Here is a 14593-nt window from a genome sequence, read left to right on the forward strand (position 1 = left end):
ACTTGGGATCCCAGGTGGAAACTAGTCCCTCTGACCTTCCTGGCAGCAAGGAGGGCAGGGAGGGATTCTTGGTTTTCTGCCCTGGCTCTTCCTCTCTCCCCATTCACAAGCCTTCTGGCTTCCCTTAACTCTCCTCATTGTCAGTTTTATTAAATGGTTTTCTTCTGCATGTTGACCCGAAGAGCTATTTCATGAATGAATATACACGAAACTGAGTCGGAGCCCACCTGTGAGAGCCCACCTGTAGAGGCCTTTCATTAGAATGGTCTCTGGTTCTAGCCTCAGTTCAGAATACTGCATGTACCTGAGGACCGATTCCACATGTTTCTTTCATGTCTGACTTGAATTTGAAATCCTCCTCAGACTTCAGCTTCCAGGATTTCTCCAGTCCTTGCTCTCCCAGTGTCTTGGTGGGGATCTGCCATGAGTGTTGAACCCAGGAATGAATGAATGATATATACCCCAGATCGCTGGGGCTTTGTCTTGTTTTGCTGAGGTTGGAAAGGCTTGGGAGAGACCCCCTGTATGCAGATACAGAGCTACATGCAATTGCTTAGATAATCGTGTTCCCCACTTAATTGCTTGGGCATTGAACATTTCGCCCTTAACCTGTGGCTTGAGCAGTTAGGAGGAGACAATCTGGAGGTGAATCAGAAGATGGCTGAATCCACATGGTGGTGGTCTGGGTTTGGGAGATTTTCCTGGAGATTCAAACGAAAGGTCTAAATTCTTCCGGTGGGGAGTGGTAAACATTTTATGGATGGGAGATGGAAAATAAATGGTCTGGTTAACCTTTCACTCCCCCTCAAAACCCATTATTTGAAAAACCAAAAAGGGAAGTGAAGGGAGAAATCCTCCCACTCCCATCCCCATTCACCTCCATAGCCACCTCCTCTTCCAAGAACCTAACAGACAAGGTGCCAAGAAGTGTTAGGTACCAGCAGTGGTCTCAGATCTCATTCAAGGATCATGGTGAAAGGCATTCAAAGAGATTGTGGGGGCACAGAGATCCAATTAAGGGTGACAAGTTTAAGTTTTGCCTGGTCCCCTAAAAATTAATGGAACTAGAGAAGATGAGCTTTGGGAACTATAGCTTAATGGATACAATGTGTAAAAAGCTTCAGTGAGTCATGGTGGGAAGAGGCAATGAGGGCAGCAAATACAGTCTTAGATGATGTTATTAATAGCACTACAGGCTCTAGATTTCCTGTGGTGGTGTTCTTGGTAAGACCAGACCGGCCCAAGTGGATACTCACAACCTGGAACAGAGGGTCATGGAGATCCCAGCACATGAGGTATGATGAGAAGGTAAAATGATAGGAGGTGTCCTTTGGAAGGACTGTCTCCTTGACTTAAAAGGGAGAACCCAAATCTGTAGGTGAAATCTTTTTGGCTACAAAGAGGGCTGAGGCCTCCTAAGGTCAAGGTCTCCTAGTCACTTGCAAAGATGTCAAAGAACATATTCAGACATTTCAAAGATGTCCTCATGTCCATCGGTTCCCACTCTGGAATTCTATCAATAAGATGAGAGTTCCTCTAGTTGAAAAAAAGATCTAAAAAATCGTCCCTTTCTCATGTAATTTCTGTAGCTTCCAGGACACACCCACCTCCCCCTTCCAGTTCTGTAATGAAGCCACAACTGGTGCCAATTTGTGGAACTCCTTAAAGGCTATTCTCCCTTATATACCCCCGGACCAAGTTCCCATGCTCCCTCACCTGATTTCCTGCACTCACCTCCCACCTGGTGTGTTCACACCTGCAAGTGCCTTTTACCAACCTCTTTGCCAAAAGGCAGCCAGAGTGACCTTTCAAAGACCTATCAGTTCCTGGCATTTCTCTCCATAGAAATCTGCACTGATCTTCTAACAAATTCCCAGTCCTCCAAAGGCACTCATAATCCTCCCATCAGTCTCTTCATACCCCTCCAACAGACTGATGCCTGATCTGCCCCATCTCTCTGCCCTTCAACCACACTGCCTCCCTCTTCCTGTGGAGACCCCTCATGGCGCCTGCCTCCAAGCACCGGTGATTCCCATTGATGGGAAGACCCTCTTCCTCTCCCCCATCTCCCCACTCCAGTTACTCCCACTTATTCCTGAGCTCACAAGCCCCATGGTACACACTCTCCATGCAGCCTGCTCTCTCGTTTCTAGCACTGGCCTCCGTTTCTAGCTGTGGTTGTGTCATGGATGTCCCTCCCCAGCCAGCCTCCAAGCTCTCCTTCCCTTTAGCTCCAACACCTGACACAGTGCCTGGCAGGTAGTAAGCCCTGGCTAGCTTCTAAGAGCCTCACTGAGGGACTGAAAGCATTTTAAAAACATCACCACTTAGGCTCCAAACTGTAGGCAGAAAAAGCTTTGCCTGGACTGACATTTTAGAGACGTATTCGTCAAGTTGGATGTGTTCACTGACTTTACCTTGTAAAATTTAAAAAAAAAAAAAAAGGACCTCTGTATCGCTTCGCATCTAACGAAGGCACATGTATACTATTAGGCCACGTTATGAGCTTAATGGAAGGAGACAAGATGTTTTCGCTAAGAAAATGTATAAGACTTTTGAGGTCAAGTGGGAGGAAACAGTCCGTTTGTTGGAGCATTGCTATCTTACTCTATCACAGCCACTCATAAAAATCTGACACGGGGTGAGTCAGAATTGTCTGTCGGAGATGAGTTAGATCTGGCTCATGTTCCTACAGACATGAAAGCCAGGAACTAAGAAGGAGGCTTTGAAAGCCTGGGTTGAGGATGCGGTGTGGTTCACTGCGATGAACTAAGTGCCCAGGGCCACCTGCAGACATGCAGGCCTGTGTCCTTCCTTTGTTCTGGGGTCCCTCTTGCACCATGTGGTGAGGCTGGTGGCTGGGAGCAGCTCAGGACAGGTCCCGGTGGCATCTTACCTCTCCCACCCTCCTGTGGGCTCCAGTGGGCTCCAGTAGGTCCCAGAGGACAGCCTGCCTTCCTTGCAAAGCCCAGTAGCACTGGGAGCAGAAACTGGGACCAAAGAGTGAGCACCCTGTTTGACAAGCTGGACCAGCCACCTCTTCTTCAGATGCAGGGGGAGCCCTGGCATGCTGACTCCTCCCTTCCCCCTTTCCTCTCTTCCTCCCTCTACCCTTCCCCTCTCACCTTCCCTGGTGGTGCCCTTTCCCAATGCCCACTTCATCCCTTTTCCTTTCTACATGCCTGTCTTCTAGAGTTTCTTCTCCTTCCTCCCCATTACTTCCCTTCATCTGAATCTCCTCCTTGGTCCCTTTGTCCCCGCTCTCTGCACCACCTCCCCTTCCCTGGCCCCTGTTCAGCTACATCCCCACTGCAGGCAGAGCTGGACTAACATGCTCACTTGCTAGCTCAGCCACACTCCAGAGAAGTCACTCTTCCGTGGCCACATTCCTGACCCCCTGGTCCCTTCTCCACTTGTTCAGATATTGCTGTGAAGTGAGGAGGACAGAGCGGGGCTGCCACAGAATCAGGCCAGAGGAGAAACCAAACCATGTGTCCACACTGTCCCCCAGCACTGCTGCTGTGAGAGCTTTCGGAGTCCTCAACAGGGTTAGGATTTAGGGGCTTCTTCAGAACCGGGAGTGAAAACAACCATAGGTCAAAAGAAAAGCTATGGCCCCCACCCAATAATAATAATCACAAATGAAAACTATGTTAACTCTGAAGTCCCAAAGTCGAAGAATTGCCTTGAATCTGTCACTAGAAAGCACCCAAGTCCTCACTCTCTGGGTTCTGGATTCTCTGGGAATGGCAGGAGGCACTGACAAGGGCATGCTGAAAGATGGGGGCTAGCCTGCCCGCTGGCAGCGGGCGGGGTGGGGGTGTTACCTTGTGCGGCGCTGTCCCCGGCCCGACCACTGGCGGTCGGGGTGCAGCGCGGCGTCTGGGGTGTTCCCGGTGCCCTGGGGTTCGCGGGAGGCTGGGACACGACACCCCTCCCTGCCAGGCTCCTGCTCGTCGCCTGGGTTTTCTGCTCCAGGTGAGGGCCCGGCGCCCTGTCTCTTTACCTGTGAGCAGAGGGTCGTCCAGAGAAGCCATGGGGCAGGGAGGGGCAGCAGGCGGCTGGAACGGGACAGCGCGGCCTCGGGTGCTAGGCTGGAGCGCTTTAGCGCACGGGCTGCGAGTCCTGTGGGTCCTGCAGTCCCGACTGGGCCTCAGCACAGCACCCTGGCGCTGCCCGCCCCTCCTCCGCCAGCCCCTCCACCTCCTCCCAGACTCTCCTCTGCATCCTCCAAGAGCTCACTTCCCGCCTCGGGAATTAGCAAAGCCCCTTCTCCAGGCCACTCCCGCCCCGCCCCCGCCTTCGCCCCCCTCCCTCCTGAGTCCTCCGTGAGCTCACTTCCTGCTTTGGAAATTAGCAAAGCCCCTTCTCTGCGCCGCCCCGACCCCACCCTCCTGAGGCCCGGGCCCTGGCTAGGGTGCGGGGCGAAGCCCAGGCAGGCTGTGAGCATTGCCAGCGCCAGCTCTGGGCAGCCTCCTAGCCTGGCTCCCTGAGCGGGTGTCCTTGCCTGGCCTGGCTGTAAAAAGATCATCAGTCCTAAATGCGGGCTGCACTCTTGGGTCAGTTTGCTGGCTTCCAGATTGCTCCCAAAGCCATGAACCAGCTTCCCCAGCACAGGCCTGGGCTGAAATGCCTGCCCCAGATCTGTCTGAGCAGTCTCCTCTTCTCCAGGCAGGGATGGCACTTCGACCTGGATGTTTGGGTTTTTTGTTTGTTTCTTTGGTCATTGTTTATTACATGACCTCCAGGGTAGGTGCTCCACAAAGGGAGTGAAAACAGGTCGCCTGATATATAGGCATACGGCCATTCTAGAAAAATAGCTTGGGGTTCTCTAGGAAACGCGGCATTGGTCCTTGCACTATGGTTTAATAGAAAAGGGATTATGCACCTGATGAGGAAGCAGGAGGCTGGCTGAGGATGGAGAAGGGGCTGATGCCTTGCACTCCCTCTCCACCCACTCCCCTTGGTAATATGTGACATTCCACAGGCACAGGCACCCCTGACCGCCTTAAAAAAGAATGTTGCTTTTATGCAGATCAAACTGGAGTAGTCAGAGAAACTATGGATAAACTCAGAGAAAGACTTGCTCAAAGAAAAAGGGATTTTCAGTCCCAGCAGGGATAGTTCGAAAACTGGTTCAACAGATCGCCTTGGCTTACTACTTTGTTGTCATCTATAAGGGGCCCTCTCATCATTCTGTTATTAACTCTAACTTTTGGTCCTTGTGTCTTAAACAGGTTAGTACAATTCATTAAAGATCGCCTGTCTGTTGTTCAGACTATGGTCTTGACTCAGCAATACCAACTACTTAAACAAGTAGAGTCCCAAAAGGACTCAATTGAAGAACAAAACAGATGGATATAAGATTATATCCATGTTAAAGAAAAAGGGGGGAATGAAGGACCCCAGGTCAGAATTATACTATAGCCTATAAGTTTTAACATTCTTTTTATGACCAGCTTATGCTAACTGAGAAACTGTAGCTAGCTGACGATAGATAAGGGAGTCAGCAAGCAGCATAACAGGATAACGAATAGCGAAAATCTGTGTTTAACCCGGCTGTTTCTGGCTTCTGTATAATAATGCTTCTAATGCTTTGCTAAGAAATGAAAAATTGCTTAAACCCTCAACTCTAAGGAGCGGGAGGCTGGCTGAGGACAAAGCGAAAGCTGGCGCCTTGCACCCCCCCCCTTCACCCACTCCCCTTGGTAACATGTGTGACATTTCACAGGCACCCCTGACTGCCCTACAAGAAGAGCAAATGGTTATCTTGCAGAGATCACAGTCCTGCAAGGCAGGAGTCTCTCTTGGTTTACAAATGTCCTTGAGATTTACAACAAAGAAGTAGCCTTATCAATAGCTCAATTTCCAAAGACACATAACTCAGTTTCTCAAGCCCTAACGTCACCCTCCCCTCCATAAAAAACCGAAGGAGATGGAGGTAGAAGGAAAAGTAAATAAAGTTAAATTTCTTTTAAGACCTAAATCTCACTAACAAGGACATTTGATAGCAGGAATGTAACATTCCACCAGGAGACTCCCAATTGTCTTTATGTTAGTGCCTCATTAGAGGGAATGTGGCCTTGGCTTGATAGTAACCAGGCCTTCAATATCCTGATAGTGCTTTCATTCGCATGCGTGGGCTAATCGGCCAGTTCTGCTTCTGTAAGATTGCTTTGTCTGCTTTCGCGCGCTGTCCCCTGACCCAATTCACTGACGCCAAGTATGCCTGTTCAAACTGTCAACCAATCAGCTCAGCCCCACCCGAAACTTGTTTGTACCTGTCTATAAAAATCCTGCACTACCCCAGCCGGGTGTGCTCGGTTAGCTGGAGCTGCCGACCACCCGCCGGTACCTGTGTGACAATAAACCTCTTGCTGTTTGCATCCAGTGGCAGTGTTGGATTCTTGGGTAAGGGGATCCGCGGGTCTTTCATTTGGAGGTCCCACCGAGATCATCGGACTCCTGCCCACGGATCCAACTGACTCCCACCGGGAGGTAAGCTGGCCAGTATTCTTGTCTCCTGTCTCATGTTCTTGTTTGTATCCAGTCTCGTGTTCTCGTTTGTAGGCCTCTGTTTTGCCTATGCTTCGGTAGCATAGGATTGTACAACAGCGTGCGTTGTTGGTCTGTATTCTGTAGGCAGCTTGAGAAGGAGCTGACGAGCTCGGACTTCTCCCCTGCCAACCCTGGGGGACGCTCCAGGGTGTCGAGGGGCCCAATTTTTTGGGGCCCCTCATCTGTCCGAGGGTTATATCCGTCTGTCCGTTCCAGAGGTGCCTCGGCTCTGGACGGAGTCTGTCCACCGCAGGGAGATCTCGAGGCTCCCTGGGCTGGTGGAAACCATTCTTTCGGTAGTATACCGAAACCGCGCAGCGACCTTTTTGTTAATTGTTTTGTGTGTTCTACTCGTTGTCCTTGGTGTTTTCTTTGATTCTAAAATGGGGCTTCTCCCTCATTCACTTCCCGTGTTAATGGCTATTACTGGAGCCAACTGGGGTTGGTCTAACTCGAGACAGAGACTATAAGGAATATTCCCAAGCAGCTGCCGAAACTCTCTTTGTTTCGGGGAAGTTTCCCTGTGTTCTCTGGCCTGACTTAGACTGCTTTACCCCTCCCCCCTTGCTGGTGGGAAAGCATGTTGTCTGCTCCTATGTTGGGGCTTAGGAGCTCCAAAACCGGGAATCCTTTCTCTGCCTCCTGGCAGCACTTTGTTTCTTCTGTTTCCCCCTTCTCCTGTTTCTGTGCACCAGCGTGCGTGCAGCCTGCATGACTAGCCTCTAGATCATGCACCATGGCTCCTTCTCTCTTCACTGTCAAGGAGCAAGAAGAACACCCCCACTCCAGATCTTCCCACGCACGTCTCAGGTAAACATTCAAAGTGGAGTGGGTCCAGGTGGAACGTAAATCAGAGTTGGAACTAAGTTGAGTTTGTTGGTTTAATTAAGACCTGTCTTTTAAGTTATCAGCAGTAAATGTGAAACTTCGAAGTTTACTGAAGGTCAAATAAGCTCATGTTATTTATTAAAATTTGTTAGCAAAAAAATAACTAAACTGATGGTTAATTGTTTGTCTCAAAGTTCTAATGGGTAATTGCTGAAATAGCTTTCAAAGTCTTTGGTAACCTGAAAGTTTTAAAGTTTTGCTTGGATGACAAATGGAATTAAATTGTGGACATCTAGGTCTTAACCAAACAGGATAAAATGCTGTCATTAATTACTGAATGTAGGTTTGTGCTTTTGACTTCTTACTGCAAAGAAACTAAGAGTATTTAAATCTGTTGGTAAACTTGTTTGCCACTTAACTGATTCATAAATTTGTCACCTGAAGAATTCTGTTGTAACAGTTCACAATTGGTTAATAACTAAAGGTGTTTCTAAGAATACAAGGTTCTGCTTAGTGTAACTAAGACTGATGGAAATAAAAGGAAACTCTGTATGTAGGAAAGTAGGAGATATGTAAGAAAAATTTAAGGAAGGTAATTTTGTCCTAAATGAGATGGTTGTTTGGAAGGAAATGGCTTGGGACAAAACCTGAATGCAAAGGAAAGTTGTAGAAGGTTTGTGAACGGAAATCTTCACAAAAGAAATTTTAGATATGGTCAGGACAGACTAAAAAAGAAAGAAAAACAGCCTCCAAGGTGATTTAGCACTCTCCTGACCTGCCTCCACATAGATTATACTTCCAAGTAGAAGGGCCATTTGGCCTTGAGAGATTAAGGAAGCAGCCCAACCTTGAGGGACTGCGAAAACACCCTGTTACCATCCTCCTTTGCCTGTAACCATAGAAACTCACTCTAATCTGTAAAGAGTGAAAGGGGAGACTGATCACCTCCCATTAGCCTGAGATGCCCAAAAGGGGAGGGTATCCAACCTGTTTGAATCTGAAGAGTGCCTGACTGTGTGAATGTGTCTGTATGGCTCCACCACTTTGGCTATGGAGTCTGAGGGGGCTGCACCTTGAGTCTCGCGGGACGTCATATGGCATAACGGTCATCTACTCCACGGAGTAGCCTGGTCCGGGGTTTATGCGGACAAGCCTTAGCTAAGACGCTCCTAAATTCCCGTGAGGGATGCAAACAGGACAGCAGGGGAAAGATCCCCCCCCTCCCTTGTCTGCGACATCATTCATGATAGGAGGGAAACCCAGAAAACTCCTATCTTAAGACTGCACACTTAGAAATAAAATTAAAAAAAGGGAAAGACACTGGTATAAAAAACTGGTTTTCTTTCTGTTTAAAAGGGGCAAAGTTTTCTTAGCTAATTGATCTGTTAAAAAGTGTAAATGGTTTTCTCTTTGCCTGCCTGAAAAATTCAGTTCCTATGTTTTGTTTTATCAGGTGTTTAACATCCCTAATTATATTTAGGCATGTGTTTTTAAACTTTCTAAGGTTTTAGCAATTGTTGACAAGATTTAAACCAATGATAAACCTTGGGTTACATTTGGGAAAATGCTATAACTATTCTAGAGATTCTATGCATTTCCTAAAGTTTTAATGTTTTGAGAGATCATCGCTTGATATTGTAATTATGGGAATGTTATATGTCACAGAAATTGTAACCTGATTTTCTTGCAGCTAAATTGTAAACTCCTGTGTCTCTTTAGCTCTAACCATATCCATTCTGAGTTTTTGTCATTTATAATTGTTTTAATTCTCTGGTAAAATGAGTTTTATCTTCAAGGATATTCCTATAAAGGACTTTCAGGACAAATACAGATATTTGATATGCTTGAAAATCCCAAAACTGAAATGGGTAAGAATTTCCAGAACTGACTAAAGCCGAATTCACCAGAATTAGTAACATGGGACTAAATGAACTAAAAGATTATAGTGTTGTGTCTCTTAATGCTTTATCTTAACTTTAAACTTTGTTGGTTCTCTTTAATGTTTGCTCTTCCAGACTAGGGATACTCCCTCCTAGTTATCTGTAGCTTATAGAGATGTAAAAGTGCTCATTTGTAAAAGTGCTCAAAGCATTCAAGCTTTTCTCTCTATCTGAACCCTCTGAAACCAAAAGGTCTCAGTAAGTATTCTTTCTTCCATGGCAATCAGTCATTTGCATAAGTTCAATAAGAATCTGTTCTCCTTTAACAGGACACCATTGAGAACTGGTTATTTTACCAAGGCTTTGACTGGGATGTCATATTTGAAAAGACTCAGATATGACCAGACAGTTTAAAGGAACTAAGGTTGACTTTATGAAACCTGGAGCCATAAAGCCCCTTGGGACTGACTGTTGGCCTGATACCTTGCTTACAGAGTTCCCAGCAGCCTCACCAGGTGAGTAAAGGGTGTCACTCCTTGGTAGGTGCAGACACTCAGAAGAGGAACTCGCACAAATCAACAGGTATTGCAGGCATGCCTGATGGCAAGTACAGAGCTTGGCTTCTGGCCCGGAGAGGCTACTAAAAGTTCAACCTAGAGATTCCTTATAAGAAGTTCCAGCAAAGCAGATTCTAAAAGATCTATATGATCACACTCAACTGTTCTTGCTGAGCTTATGTAAATAATGGGCCAAGTTTGTTAAAACTGGACTTGTTTCACAAGTGAATTAGTCCTGATTTGGCTATCTCTGTAAATGAGGGTTATTTTAGAGAAAAAAAATTGTTTTAGTAACACACCTTTATGGATGTTAAATTCTAGATTTGATTGTCTTTAAATGTTTACCTAAGCTAAACAATTTGAGGTAAACTTCAGAGAAGTTGTACAATAGCTTCTTTAGTTGATCTTACTGTTTTGTGGGGATATTCGCAGACCCCACGGCACATGATTAAACAACTGAAAAATGGGATTGATTCCCCTACAATTGTATAACTTAACTAACACCTTATGTGTGGCTGGGATAATGAAATTGCCTAAAAGCCAGCCTATTGCACTCCATAGGATTAACTATGGACTTGTGGAGACAATGGATGACCCCACTTTCTTTATGATTGGATTGGATGATGCATGGGGAACTCTCCTTATCTCTTGACAAGTTTTCTCCCACTTGACAATGATCCTCTGTAATCAGGATATTGTTAAGGTTGGACCACTCAGAGGTCGTCTTATTGGTTTCATCCCTTAGTCATATTTATCCTAGAGGCCACCTCTGTTGAGGTGCGATTGCAAACAGATGCTTTAGCTAAGCATAAAACAGCCCTCATAAAAGGAGCCTCAAAGCTCACTATGGGACAGTCCCTGACTGTAATGATGTCACATCAGATCCAGATTTGTCTTAGTAGCCAAATTGTCAAAGCCTAAGAATTAACATTTATACTGACTCCAAATATGCCCAGGGAGCTATTTGGAAGGAAAGGGGATGCTATCAAGCCATAACTCCCCAATCAAATATGGGCCTAAGTTACAAAACCCTCCTTATCGCTATACTGAAGATGGCATATATCAAATCTGAGATACATATCTGTGGCTTACACCCACGATTGGACAGCTCAGTCAGAAGGCAGTTTTATGCTGGGAACAAAGGAATCATACGATTGGTACTCGGGCAAATAACACACGATGTCTAGGATGGCTCACTAGAAATGTGTTCCCAAGTAATAGTACTCCAGGCTACTGACTGGTTTGCTACTGATTGGGTAAGGTGACCTGGCATTAGATGGCCAGCTCCAAACGGAACCCACTGGATATGTGGAACCAACCTGTGGCCCTGGCTTCCTCCAGGGTGGATAGGACGCTGTACTTTAGGATTTGCCTGAATTCATGGGCACATTATGTCATGTGGCATGTAGAAGCCCTTAATAAATATACTACAAAGGCACTCAATGATTCACTAAATGGCATCTCCCAGCTTAATACCGAAGTGTCACAGATATGCAAGGCAGTCCTACAAAATAGGATGGCCTTAGATGTACTGACAGCAGCCCAGGATGGCACATGTGCAATTATCAAGACAGAATGTTGTGTGTACATCCCAGACTATCACAAAAATTTCACAGGACTAATAAAGGATATGAATGCCCAGATTAAGGCTCTACAAGGTCTCTCTCTCTCTCTTTCAGTGATTGGTTAAGTTCCTGGTTTGAAGGAGGACTCTGGCCAAATCTCCTTCTCGGGCTTCTCATTTTTATCACCTCATTAACCTTAATATGTTGCTCTGTTCAGTGTTTCTCTACTTGGCGCCGAGACTCCATTGCTGCAATGACTTCACCACGACAGATGATCCTTACCACGCGCAAAGACACTCCTTCACTGTCAGCGCTGGATTCGGCTGCCTCCGCCTTTCGTAACTCCCCTATACATTCCTCCACTGATCAATATTGACCCCAGTAGGTAGGGACAGCTCTACGCCCCTATTCAGCAGGAAGAAGTTACAGAAGATGAGACCTTCCACCTTCAACCACCTTAAAGATTTAAGAGTCAAAATTGTTCAGGGGGAAATGATGAGGAAGCAGGAGGCTGGCTGAGGATGGAGAAGGGGCTGATGCCTTGCACTCCCTCTCCACCCACTCCCCTTGGTAATATATGTGACATTCCACAGGCACAGGCACCCCTGACCGCCTTAAAAAAGAATGTTGCTTTTATGCAGATCAAACTGGAGTAGTCAGAGAAACTATGGATAAACTCAGAGAAAGACTTGCTCAAAGAAAAAGGGATTTTCAGTCCCAGCAGGGATAGTTCGAAAACTGGTTCAACAGATCGCCTTGGCTTACTACTTTGTTGTCATCTATAAGGGGCCCTCTCATCATTCTGTTATTAACTCTAACTTTTGGTCCTTGTGTCTTAAACAGGTTAGTACAATTCATTAAAGATCGCCTGTCTGTTGTTCAGACTATGGTCTTGACTCAGCAATACCAACTACTTAAACAAGTAGAGTCCCAAAAGGACTCAATTGAAGAACAAAACAGATGGATATAAGATTATATCCATGTTAAAGAAAAAGGGGGGAATGAAGGACCCCAGGTCAGAATTATACTATAGCCTATAAGTTTTAACATTCTTTTTATGACCAGCTTATGCTAACTGAGAAACTGTAGCTAGCTGACGATAGATAAGGGAGTCAGCAAGCAGCATAACAGGATAACGAATAGCGAAAATCTGTGTTTAACCCGGCTGTTTCTGGCTTCTGTATAATAATGCTTCTAATGCTTTGCTAAGAAATGAAAAATTGCTTAAACCCTCAACTCTAAGGAGCGGGAGGCTGGCTGAGGACAAAGCGAAAGCTGGCGCCTTGCACCCCCCCCTTCACCCACTCCCCTTGGTAACATGTGTGACATTTCACAGGCACCCCTGACTGCCCTACAAGAAGAGCAAATGGTTATCTTGCAGAGATCACAGTCCTGCAAGGCAGGAGTCTCTCTTGGTTTACAAATGTCCTTGAGATTTACAACAAAGAAGTAGCCTTATCAATAGCTCAATTTCCAAAGACACATAACTCAGTTTCTCAAGCCCTAACGTCACCCTCCCCTCCATAAAAAACCGAAGGAGATGGAGGTAGAAGGAAAAGTAAATAAAGTTAAATTTCTTTTAAGACCTAAATCTCACTAACAAGGACATTTGATAGCAGGAATGTAACATTCCACCAGGAGACTCCCAATTGTCTTTATGTTAGTGCCTCATTAGAGGGAATGTGGCCTTGGCTTGATAGTAACCAGGCCTTCAATATCCTGATAGTGCTTTCATTCGCATGCGTGGGCTAATCGGCCAGTTCTGCTTCTGTAAGATTGCTTTGTCTGCTTTCGCGCGCTGTCCCCTGACTCAATTCACTGACGCCAAGTATGCCTGTTCAAACTGTCAACCAATCAGCTCAGCCCCACCCGAAACTTGTTTGTACCTGTCTATAAAAATCCTGCACTACCCCAGCCTGGTGTGCTCCGTTAGCTGGAGCTGCCGACCACCCGCCGGTACCTGTGTGACAATAAACCTCTTGCTGTTTGCATCCAGTGGCAGTGTTGGATTCTTGGGTAAGGGGATCCGCGGGTCTTTCACACCAAGTTACTTAAATGAGCATAGGTTGAAATCGTTTACTGAGAGTAAATATTTTAAGTAGTTATATTTTAACTACATCTATCATCAATCATAAATCTATTACACGAAGGTTACAGGCAATTTAAATGCAAGAGCACTCTCTTCAGGGTTTTAAATAATCCGTGTCTGTCTAGGCACATGAGAATGCAAAGATAGGAAATGGTTTGTAAAAGATCATATAATAGCTTTTACTAATTCTATTTATTTGACAGACAGAGATCACAAGTAGGCAGAGAGGCAGGCAGAGAGAAAGATGGGGAAGCAGGCTCCCCGCCAAGCAGAGAGCCTGATGAAGGGCTGGATCCCAGGACCCTGAGATCATGACCTGAGCCCAAGGCAGAGGCTTAACACGCGGAGCCACCCAGGCGCCCCCAGATGAAATATATTTCTGACTTAGAAACTTCAGATAGAATTTTTTTTGTCCATGATGACAACCGAAGAAAATGTGTCATCCCTAAACCTAACCTTAACCCCTTACAACGCTGAAACCTAAGCTGACCTTAAAGCCCAAACTAGAACCCTGAATCCCAAACCTGAAATGGAACCCAAAGCCTGTACCTGAGCCCTGGATCCAAGCCCTGAACCACGAACCCAAACCCTAAACCAGACCTCCAAGTCATGAACCCTGAACCCAAATCTGAGCATGAAGCCAAACCCCAAATTGACCTTGAACTTTATCCCATACCCCTGAGTCTTAAAGCCTAAATCATATACTTAAAGCCCTAAACTATAACTCTGTTCCCTTGTCCTTCACTCTAAATCCTCACCCTAACACTAAATCCAAAGCCTGATCTACAATTCTGACTAAAACCTGAACCTGAACCCAAATTCATACCCTTCACCACACTTTGCTTATGCACTTGCCATTGATGGATATGTGCAGTTTCTACCTTTTGATTCTTGTGAACATTGTTTGGGTTGGAGGCTAGGGTTAGGGTCTTGGATTAGGGTAGGGTCCAGGCTTGAGACCAAATTGAGGTCACAGTGTGGGTCTGCATCAGGGCCATGTTCAGTGCCACTGTTTGTGTCAAGGACTGTTGTAATTCCACATTGTTTCCTATTCATTGTTCCTTAGCTATTTGGGGGGATGTTGGGGGGTATTGGGCTCCATGCAGCTTGAATTTC

General features: G+C 46.1%; 1 long non-coding RNA gene across 1 annotated transcript; it reads left to right on the forward strand.

The window, feature by feature from the left end:
• Positions 1–4979: 4979 nt before the first annotated feature.
• Positions 4980–13380, forward strand: LOC131808258 (uncharacterized). Its single transcript, XR_009344750.1, has 3 exons — positions 4980–7368; positions 9596–9781; positions 11606–13380. It is a non-coding gene; the product is annotated as an uncharacterized LOC131808258 (long non-coding RNA).
• The last annotated feature ends 1213 nt before the right edge of the window (positions 13381–14593 follow it).

Source organism: Mustela lutreola, chromosome 9 (genome assembly GCF_030435805.1).
Source record: "Mustela lutreola isolate mMusLut2 chromosome 9, mMusLut2.pri, whole genome shotgun sequence".
NCBI lineage: Eukaryota > Metazoa > Chordata > Mammalia > Carnivora > Mustelidae > Mustela > Mustela lutreola.